The sequence below is a fragment of the Desmodus rotundus genome, chromosome Y, assembly GCF_022682495.2.
Source record: "Desmodus rotundus isolate HL8 chromosome Y, HLdesRot8A.1, whole genome shotgun sequence".
Lineage (NCBI taxonomy): Eukaryota > Metazoa > Chordata > Mammalia > Chiroptera > Phyllostomidae > Desmodus > Desmodus rotundus.
Genome location: NC_092332.1, coordinates 2,335,749 through 2,346,286, shown reverse-complemented (window position 1 = coordinate 2,346,286; position 10,538 = coordinate 2,335,749).

The window sequence follows — 10,538 nt, the reverse complement described above, 5'->3', positions numbered from 1 at the left end:
GGAGTGGCCTGGAGTAATCTCCTGCGAACCTTTGACACCTCTGTGGTCGGACAACGAGGAGAATGACTCCCGTGGCACGAACTGCCTTTTCCAATCGCACAGGAGACGCTGAATGCATTCGACTCAGAGCCTCCTACACATTGTTCGCCTACAAGGCAGACGCCTACTTGCTGACGTCACTTTTGGCAAGAGCTGGAGATTATCGATGCTCATTACTTCCTACTCTTCACATTGCTGGTATTTTTTTTTTTTTGCATGTTCCCAAGAAATATTTTCCCATCCTAATGGCCCCACTTCCTCTTGCACGTAAAGGTGAAATTATCTCGTGCCTTTACCTCTCATCTGTAGGCAACGAGCCTGGAATAGTAGGAACTCAAAGAAAGAACAAATTGCCCAATGGGAGAGAAATAAATATATAATAACAACAATGAGTCGACCTCTCCAGTGGAAACAAAAGTATGTACAATCATCCTGATAAAATGTATGAAAGGCTTCCTGTCTGCTCGGTATTTCGCAGGCATTATCTTTCCGAAAGCAGTGAGTCAGGGTTCTTGTGGTGCCCCGAGGGGGAGCTGGCCGCAGGACGGATGACTTGGCTTGTGTCTCCGAGCCCTTAACCAGCAGCCTACAAGACAGCGCATTTCGGGGCTCGGCATCTCCCTCATTTGTGGGTTTTCCTTCTTCTGTTCATATCAGGGTCTTGGAGCTCTTTCAACATCTAAATACATGGAGACTTCTGTGAAACAGAAACTTGGCTAAAAAATTTTTTTTTCTTGATTTTTTTTTAATTCCAATTAAAAAAAATTTTTTTTTGCCTCCTTCTGAAGAGACGAATATAACGCAAGGAAAGTGGCAAGCCCATGGAAGAAGGAATAGCTTCTTAGGGGCGAGGAGATACCAAGAACGCTTGTGACTTTGTTCTAACACCAGTCAGGCTGTGTAGCATTAAGGGGTTCCAGAGCTGAGCTCCCCACTCCATTCTGGATCCAGGACACAACGTGAGGTATGTTTTACTGGTGCTTCCTAGCAGGGGCCAAATATTATTTCTCCATGTGGCATTTCTCTCCAGCACAAACTCTACAAATCTCTTTCTCATCTTCCTCCAAGCCCTCAAAACTGTGAGAAAAAATCCTTTGTTTCCAGAAGTACAGAGTTTTGGACGGCCCGGCGCCACTGAGTTATAAAGAGGCAACAGGGGCTGGAGCGCGGGCTGCCTTCTCACCACTCCTGGCTCTTTTAGGCTCCTGCAACTCAGACTGCGGAGAAATGGTGGGTCTCCTGGAGCTCCTCCGAGAAGGAAGAAACCTTCAGCCTGGTCTTACTGTGTGGTGGCTGCCAGGACAATTTCAGCCAGGTTCTCATGGCGCTTCAGGAAATTCCTTTAGAAAAAAAGAACATATTTTGATGAAGTGGAGTGGGTGTATCGGAAGCGGGCATGTTGCATCCTTCTTCCAGAGAACACAACAGTTTAAGAGTGTCTCTTGTGGGGGCGGGTACTCAGTGTATCTCCGCCCAAAAGGTCACGTTGTCGCCGTCTGTGTGTCTGTCTGCTTTCTCTCCTCCACGCTCCCCATTGCCTCCAACGTCCATCAAGGATGAAAAGTGGCCTCTTCTTGTTTGGCACAATACATCAACCCCAAGCACGAAGTGGTGATGGCATTTTCCACACTCTCGCATTGGCCCCTAATTGCTTAAATCCATCACACCCCGTAGGATCGAGGTGGCGAAGAGCCAGAACCCAAGACCTGGAGACTGGCGGGGTGGGGCAGGTTGAGGTTCCCATGATTTCACTCAGCAGCAACGCGAGCTGCAGGTTCTAAGTCCCAAGACCCCCGCCATGGACGTCTGCTCTTGGAGAAACCCGGACGCCCGTGGAGAGCTGGGCGTGTTTGATTCTGACGGCTCACTAGCATTACCTAGAGAGCTTAAGGACATGTCCAGTACCAGGTTCCTCCCTTGCAGTGTCCAGCCCAGTGGTCTTCCTCCTCAAAGGGTGGTCCGTGAGTATACACCATGAACATCCCCAGTGTTTTGGACCCCACCACGGAGCTCCTGAACCACAACTGCATTGTAACAAGACCCTGGGTGAGCCCTGGCTGGTGTGGCTCAGTAGATTGAGCACTGGACTGAGAACCAAAGGGTCACCAGTTCGATTCCCAGTGTAGGACACACGCCTGGGCTGCGGGCCAGGTCCCCAGTGGGGGGCACGTGAGAGGCAACCACACACTGATGTTTCTCTCCCTCTCTTTCTCCTTCCCCTCTCTCTAAAAATAAATAAAATCTTTTTTAAAAAAAAAGACCCTGAGTGATTAATGCACATCAACCTCTAGAAGCGCTGGTCTATGAGGGCTTCTCAGATCCTTGTATTATGGCATTTCTTTATTTTTTAAAAAATATTTTTTATTGTTGTTCAAGTACAGTTGTCCCCATGTCCCCCCCACCCCAGCCCTCCCCTCCTCCCACCCTCATATTACGGTCTTTCTTACTGCAACATATCACGCATATTGCCATGCGTGCTAAAATTAGAAGGTACCAATTTTATATTAAGAAGCCCTTAGCTGGTAGTCCATCCTTGCAACGCATTCACCCCAGAACACTCTTCGCATTCGCAGACAGTGTATCTACACTTTTCATGGGGTTTTTTTTTTTAGATTTCTTTAATAGATACTTACTTTCCCAACCCTGTAATTTAATGCGGGAGAAGTCACGAGCCAAAAAGGAACCTTAAACTTCTTTCAAAGTAAACAGTATTGAGAAAGACGCCTTTGATGGGTCATCACTTTTTTTTTTTTTATCCGAAACTGAAGCTAAACCCCAGAAGAGTGTCTATTCCAATCCCAGGGCACCATGTGGAATTGCAGAAACAAATTATATGTTAACAATTTGCAGCCACAAGTTCCCCAATCATCAGTCTCTGGCCGAGTAGGCACAACTTACCAAAAAAAAAATTTTTTTTTTTTTCAAAAAGGACACATTCTTCCGGCTAAGGCCTTATTTTTTAATTTGGAAATTGGCTTCCTTTCGGCATTTGTCTTCCAGGATGTGGAGCAAGTTAACGAATGGCTACTGGCCACCTGCTTCATTCCATTTAAAACTCCTCTGATTATATTATTTTTAAAGCCGGCACTTTTTCCCTCCTTTAAAACTACCTGCTTAGTGACAGTAAAAATGTGCCTTAGCCCTAAACGGCTGCTATTTTCATAGTCGTGGCCACAATGATATAAGTAGATACAGTTGCTTCCTTCTATTAAATTCTGGAATAATTATTTTTGTTACAGCCCACTTTACCATCCTTTCCAAAATCTGTCTTCTGCTTGTAATCAATATTCATCATTTGTGTCATTTTAGTGGAAATCTATTATGTTTTGCATTTATGATATATTTTATTACAGTAAAAATCAGTGAAGATTTCTTTCCTGTGCTGCGCTCTTTGTAAGAACCACTCAAATAAAAATTTCTAAAACTGTCCTTTTTTTCCCCTTTGGGATGTAGCTGGGTTCACATTCCAAAGGGTTTCTATATCATCAAAGGTTACCCCAGACTCCAGTGCCAACGCAGAGAAGAAGGAGTCCTTTGAACTGATGTCATTTTTATTTTCCGAGGGCTTGCCACATAATAGTTTGCAAATGCCCAGAGCACATTTGCAAAGCACCCAGAAGGCACGAGGCTGGAAATGATCAAAGAAAGATAGGATGCCTATTTCAGTATCGCAGATGGAGATGGAGCTTCAAAATGCATTTGGTCCGCATTTCTGCTTTCAAAGAGAAGCCTTGGCTTCCTGTCGGTTCAATGGTGTGGCTTGCTCTGTCAGCACCAAGGTCTCGAGAAGGGGGATGGAAGTGCTGATGAATACGCCGTGGGGCAACCAGGCTTGACCTTGGGTGGGTATGAGAGGCAGATGGGACGTTGTGCCACCAAAAGAAATCATCACCACCATCATCATATATCATCACCATCAGCATCATCAGCATCAGCACCACCATCAGCATCAGCATCACTATCACCATCATCACCATCAGCATCATCAGCATCATCAGCATCAGCACCACCATCAGATCAGCACCACCATCAGCATCAGCATCACTATCGCCACCATCAGCATCAGCATCATCAGCACCACCATCAGCACCACCATCAGCATCAGCACCACCATCAGCATCAGTATCACTATCACCATCATCACCATCAGCATCATCAGCATCAGCACCACCATCAGCATCAGCACCACCATCAGCATCAGCATCACTATCACCATCAGCATCAGCATCACTATCACCATCATCACCATCAGCAGCATCATCACCATCGTCATCACCCTATTGATGCTACAGAGTCATTGGCTCAAATATCAACCCACTTATCCTGTCCAGTGTCCAGATGCAAATGGCCAGTGGCATGAGCAGCAGATTTAGCGAATAAACAATTCAGCGTCCGAGAAAGAGGTGTCTAGGCTGAGAGGGCAGCCTGTGCAAAGGGCCTGGGGTGCATTCTCCTTGTCCTGCACGACCCTGTTTAAGTGGGTTCTTCTCCTAGGGCCACTGGATCGCCGTGCACTTACCGGCTTAGAGCCACACACTGATTTTCTTACCGTTCTGACCATCACAACCCTAAACTGAAGGTGTGAGTGACTTGTGATCCTTGGCTCATGGTCCCTCCTCCTCACCTCACTCCACCTTCTGTGTCTCTGGACACATTTCCTATTTCTACCGTCAAGCCCCTCACCTCCCTTTTATAAGGATGCTGTCTGTGCCTGGTGGGCAGAGATTAGTGAGTGCCTCGGAAACCTTTGTCAAATAATGGACTCAATGGGAATTGGTCATGAGACAGACCTGCCCCCATGAAGCAGGTCATGGCTTCCGCATCTGCCCACCCTTTCCCCGCGCCAACGTCATACTCCTTATTGCAACAGTATTGTTACTTGCAATTAATGTAGCCCCTTCTAGTACACACCCACAGTATCGTTCCCACATGTGTGGAACATATGTAACTTGTATCCGTATCCCTTCAAAAAAGGAGAAAAGAAGAAGACACTGTAGCTTTCCAGGTGTTGAATCGGTAATCTGGCCCCAGGCTTACTGTTGATGTAGGAACATGTTACTTGGGTTTAACTGACTCAAAAGTCCTGAAAGGTTTCGTCGCTCTTGGAATCTGTTGCATAACATAACCACATGGCGTGTCACACAAGAATACAGAATATTTGGCCAATAAAGTAAGGCAGCTCCTCGTAGATCCGGTGCACAGCACGCGAGCACACTGTGGGTGCTCCCTCTACAAGGTCGGTCTCATAGTTTACGATGCTCATTCAAGGGCACTTTCCACTTTTTTTTTCCCCTGGGACTTGCAGAAACATGGGCTCAGATTATGTTGTCAAATTATCTTTTTTTTAGTCCGGTTACGCAATCTAATTTGCAGTCAAGGCTTTCGTAAGCACTTTTTTTTTTTTTTTTAGAAAGAAGGAAGTTTGATGGCACAGTCCCTAACTGGGGACTAGGTCAGTTAGATTTAGGCTGCCCCATGGACCAGGTGACCCTCAGCTTAGAAGTAGCACTTGGGCGTCATCACTAGCGTTGAAAATCGGGGGTGATGAAATTAGACGGGGAGAAGGTAACACAGGGCAAACTCGTCACAAGAACTGTGGTGGCCTGGTCATTCTCAGATGTCATGTCGGTCACACCCACAGGTGGTCACTTCCTGACTTGCACCAACCGTGACTCTTGCATAGGGTCAAAGCAAAGCCTGAGACCTTTGCCTATTTTATAAAAATCAGTATACTCAAATTTGCCCAGCCGCCCGTGGGTGGACAAACAAACAGAAGGGGGTCCATCCATGCTGTGGAATAGTACGCAGCCGTGAACAAGAATGGGGCTCTGACTCAGGCTGCACTGTGGATGGGCCTTGAACACAGGATGCTCAGCGAAAAAAAGCCAGACACAACAGCGCATGTTGTATGATTCCATGTATATAAAATGTGGCAAACAGGTGAGTCCACGGACACAGAACACGCATTAGTGGGCGGCCTGTCAGGGGAGGAAAGAATGAGAATAATGGCAAGTGACTTCTAAACGGGTCTCCTTTGGGGAATGATGGAAATGTTCTGGAATTAGAACATGAGGAAGGGGTGTGGACGTGTTCCCTGGGGGTGCAGATGAGAGGATCATGCACATTCCGGACGTGCCATATACTCATAGCAGCGTTGAGACCCAACGTGGTTCAAGAAGAGCCTGCTGTGAGCTTAGTTCATGCTGCTCTAACAAACATTATGGATTCAACAACACAGACTTGGCTCTGATCGTCCTGCAGGTCCGATCTGGGAAAGGGGTGTCGTGGGGTTCAGATGGCATGGCCGGGGTGGGGGGGCGGTGTAGGCTTCATCACACACATGCTAGTTCAGAAGCAGCCAGACAGCACGCCGCTCCTGGGGTGAGGTGTTCCTGACAGGAGGCCCCCCTTGACTGCTGGCGAAAGGTGAGTGTGTGGGACAGAAGGAAGGACCAAGGTGTTTGGCATTGAATTTAGTCCCCCAAAAGCTATATAGAAGCCTAACTCACAGGGCCTGTGCATCGGAACTTTTTGGAAAACAGGGTCTTTGCAGATGAGACTCAGTGAAGGACCTGAGAGGAGGTTGTCCTGGGTCAGGGGGGCCCTGCCTCCAATGACAGTGTCCTGAGAAGAGACAGAAGAGGAGACGAAGACCCAGAGGAGAAGCCATGTGGAGACAGAGGCAGAGACGGGAGGGATGTGACTTCTGGCTCAGGGACGCCTGGAGCCCTTGGAGCTGGAAGAGACGGGAAGGCCCCTCCCTGGAGCCTGTGGACGGAGCGGGGCCCCGGGATGCCTGGACCTCAGACACCTGCTCCCCAGGATGGGGGAGGGTGAATTTGTGATGTTGCCATTTGTTACTGGAACCCCAGGGCACTGATTCAGATAATATCGAGATGTGAAGGCAGTTTCTATTTCACCTTTTCTTTGTTATTTCTTCCTCGTAAGACACACAATGCAAGCTCTAGGAGCTTTATGGTCTCCTCCACTTTTGCCATCCGTCTTCAGGCATGTGTCCCTCCTTCTTCATCCACACAGAAGTCATATCCGCCTGTTTAAACAGCACAGGCCACAGTGCTCGGGTACAGCTTTGAGTGGAGTTTCGGCGGACGGGTGCGCCCTTCTGAATCGAGTCTCTGCTTACAAACACGCACCTGTATTTACAGAGGGAGAAATCCTGTTTCTTTTTCCCCAGAAGCAGGGAAAGTTCAAGGTCACAACACACAAGAATTTATCGCCTCCGGTCTCTTTTCAGAACGACTTAAACTCTCTTCATAAGTCCTCTTTTCTCTGTCCATGAGGCAGCTCCTTGCAATTCATGAGCGAGGCTTGTCCTTAGAGTATGAGTCACGTTACCAGGGGTCCACAGGTCAGAGAGATGCCCCGGGGAACGTCCTTATGAGACCCGCTGACCAGCTACGTCTCAGCAGCCTTTAGGGCTGAAACGTAGTCTTCCGTGACAAGCTTGCATTCCAGCCCCCGGGTTGCTTTCCTTGGGACAGCCCCTAGAAGCCGCTCAGACTTTATTCCTGCAGACAGCTTGCTTGTAGGAAGTGCAGCCAGCAGGAATACAGAGCAAACTGCACTGGCAGGCACAACAGCCTTCACCCTGTGCAGGCTGTTGAACAGACATCCCTGAAGGGACGGCTTTCTGAAGCCGATCTTTTCACGTCCATCTAGAGACGGCGCGCAATTTTTATTTTGAAAAGCAAGACAGGTCTCGCAGTGTGCCAAGTCACCCTCCAGAGTTGACGACTTTGACGGGACGTGTCTGAGGGTGGACGTCACCCGGCCCCCGCTGTCTGCCCGTCACTGGCCTGCGTGGTACACCGGGACCTGCCTTCGGTTTTGTACCCGGAATAAAGCGGAGACAGAGCATGACCACGTCTCTCTGACTTTCCTTGTGACAGATCCTTCCGGCTCAGAGAAAAGGCGGTGAGGGATAAATCGCTTCCATCTTGCCCAGGAATGCCTTTGAGCTTGTCCCCACGATGGGTCACACGGAGTTCACGTCTCTCTAGGACAGCCTTTCCTTAGGCTGCTGAGCGAGGCATTCTGCACCCTATTTTGCAGAAATAATTCAACTGTGCTTGGCAGATTGGGAGAGTTCCCCAACATGTATCTATTATTATTATTATTATTATTATTATTATTATTATTATTATTATTATTTTCACGCTGTTGCATTTCAAGCTATGCTGTGGAGACAATCTGGAAGCATTTTAGCACAGGCAACGGAGCAAGAGGCACCTCCTGACCACGGTATGCACAAACAAACCAAAACAAAAGTTCCCCCTCGTTTTCCTAGACAGGGCCAGTAGCCTGCATGGTCATTTAACCGCAGCCCCGGGGGCAAGTCTCAGTTGCTGTGTTCCTAAAGTCTGCTTCTGCTCAGACAGAGATGCACCCCCGCTCGGCAGGCAGCGCTCCGCTCCTGGGAGTTTCCAGCCATAGTGGGGGGGAGTTTCCAGCTTTTAGAAAAGTAGACATTTCCTGTGTTGACCTCTTTTTTTGCTTGTGTGTCTCCATTGATTCTGGAATTTTGAGGGGCAGCCCTTTCCCCATCACACAAGCTGGGCAACAGTCGGGCATACCGGGGTCACAGGTCTCAGCAGTGATTATCGACAACCCCCATGAAGCGAGGAGCCACGCAATTCCGTGGTCACCCACCACGTCGCTGAGAATATTCAGCGCTCTCGCAGAACCGCCAGAATGCCTGAGACCTGCAGCTGGTGGGAGAAACAGGCAATACATTCTGAGAGATCCTGCCTCGGTGTAAAATTTGATTAAGAAAATTGAAGGACACAAGTATTCAGGAAAAATCCCTCCCTGTTGGTTCCTCAGGTCCTGTCTGTTAGCTGCAGGTAATGTAGGTCCTCTGCTCATTCTCTGCATCCACCTGCATCTTGATGGCACGGCAGCTCTGCAGAGGGGGAGGAGAGGAGGAGGAAGAGGGTGGGGAGGAGGTGGCAGGAACAGGCAAAGGAGAAAGAGAGGAAGAACAGGAAGGGGGAGAAGGAGGAGGAGAAGAAGAAGAAAGGAGGAGGTGGACAGAGGTACAGAAAGTGAAGAAGGATGAACCTCCTGTTATTTCTTCAAAGCCCAGCATGTCTACAGATTAGATATCGCGGGGGTGGCCTGGGAAGACTGTGGCACATTGTACGCCACCCAAGGACAACTTCAGAGCCTCTTTCGGGGATGCCAGCAATGCTCCGAGCTCTGGGGAGCCACGGGAGGCTGAGTAACGAGGTGGTAGAGGAAGGGCCTGGCAGAAGCCGAGACGCAGGCACCCCCACTAAGGCAGTGAGGAAGGAGGAGGCTGTGGGTCCTGCGATTCTTTTCCTAGGAGTCATAGCCCACTCAACGGGTCCCCCGTTGGCGTGAAGGCCCGAAAGGACAGGCACGCAGCAGGGGATGACTGGACTCACCAGTCTAGGTCAGTACCGGCCTGTCAAGGTCGTGTACAAGGGTAAGAACATATCCTGGGGGCAGCTTTTTAAAAAATTAGTCAATGGCTGCTGGGCATCCCCAGAAAGAGGATGCCTAAAACGAGGTTCTGGAAGTCACGTGAACCCAGGCTACTGGAAAAGAAGCCTATAGAAGTGAATTGGCTGACTTAAGAACCCAGACCTATTGCTGGTGGAAAGACGGCCCTGCGGATGGGGCAGGGAGGACTTCCTGGACCCTTCCAGAGGCTGCGGAGGTAGGTGATGCTTCACCCTGAGAAAGAAGGGAATCCCAGGGTTCATTTCTGCCACGTCTCTGGCCCCTGGCCCAGTCTTGGGCTCACAGCAGGTCCTGTCCTGGGTGGTGCTGCTTGGGTACCTCTTCACACTGGCTTTGTCCTTCAGTCCCACGTGGGCGCTGCTGATGACTGTCCCCACTGAGCCCCTCCCCACCGTCCTCAGGTCTCCCTCTCCCTGGAAGCCGGGGGACCTCCTCCTCCTCCCTCCCCTTTGGGGTTAGCAGCGCGCCCCATCCTCTGCAGCCTCTTTTCTCCCCCTATCCCCACGTCCTTCCCGCTGCCCCCAGCTCGTCCCACCAGGCTCCCCCAAGCTCCCAAGGCTGGCCCTGCCCCCGCAAGCTCTCCAAGCTGAAGGAAGAAAGAAGTTCCACCTTTTTGGAAGGAGGACTCTGGCAGCCGGGGGTGGGGGTTGGGGGGGGGGCGGCGGGAAGCAGGCAGCCAGGAGCCACGGGAAAGGCGGGAGGGCGTGGCGTGGGTCTCACGTTGCAGCCGGGCCTGCAGCCCGGGGGGACGCTGGCTGGTGGGGCGCAGCCGGCTCCCGCCCGCACTGGGGTTCCGAGAAGCGGCCAGAGGCAGCTTCGTTCCTCCCGCAGGAGTGCAAACCCTGCTGCTTTTCTCTTCCACGAAAGGAAGGAGACCCTCTCCAGGGCTGCCGGGAAGAGCGCTCGGGGCACAGGCACTGCGGCGGCTCTCAGCGCTCCCTGCGTCCCCCCCCCCCTCCACCCGGGTCCCAGGAATTTCTCTCCGAGCAGGA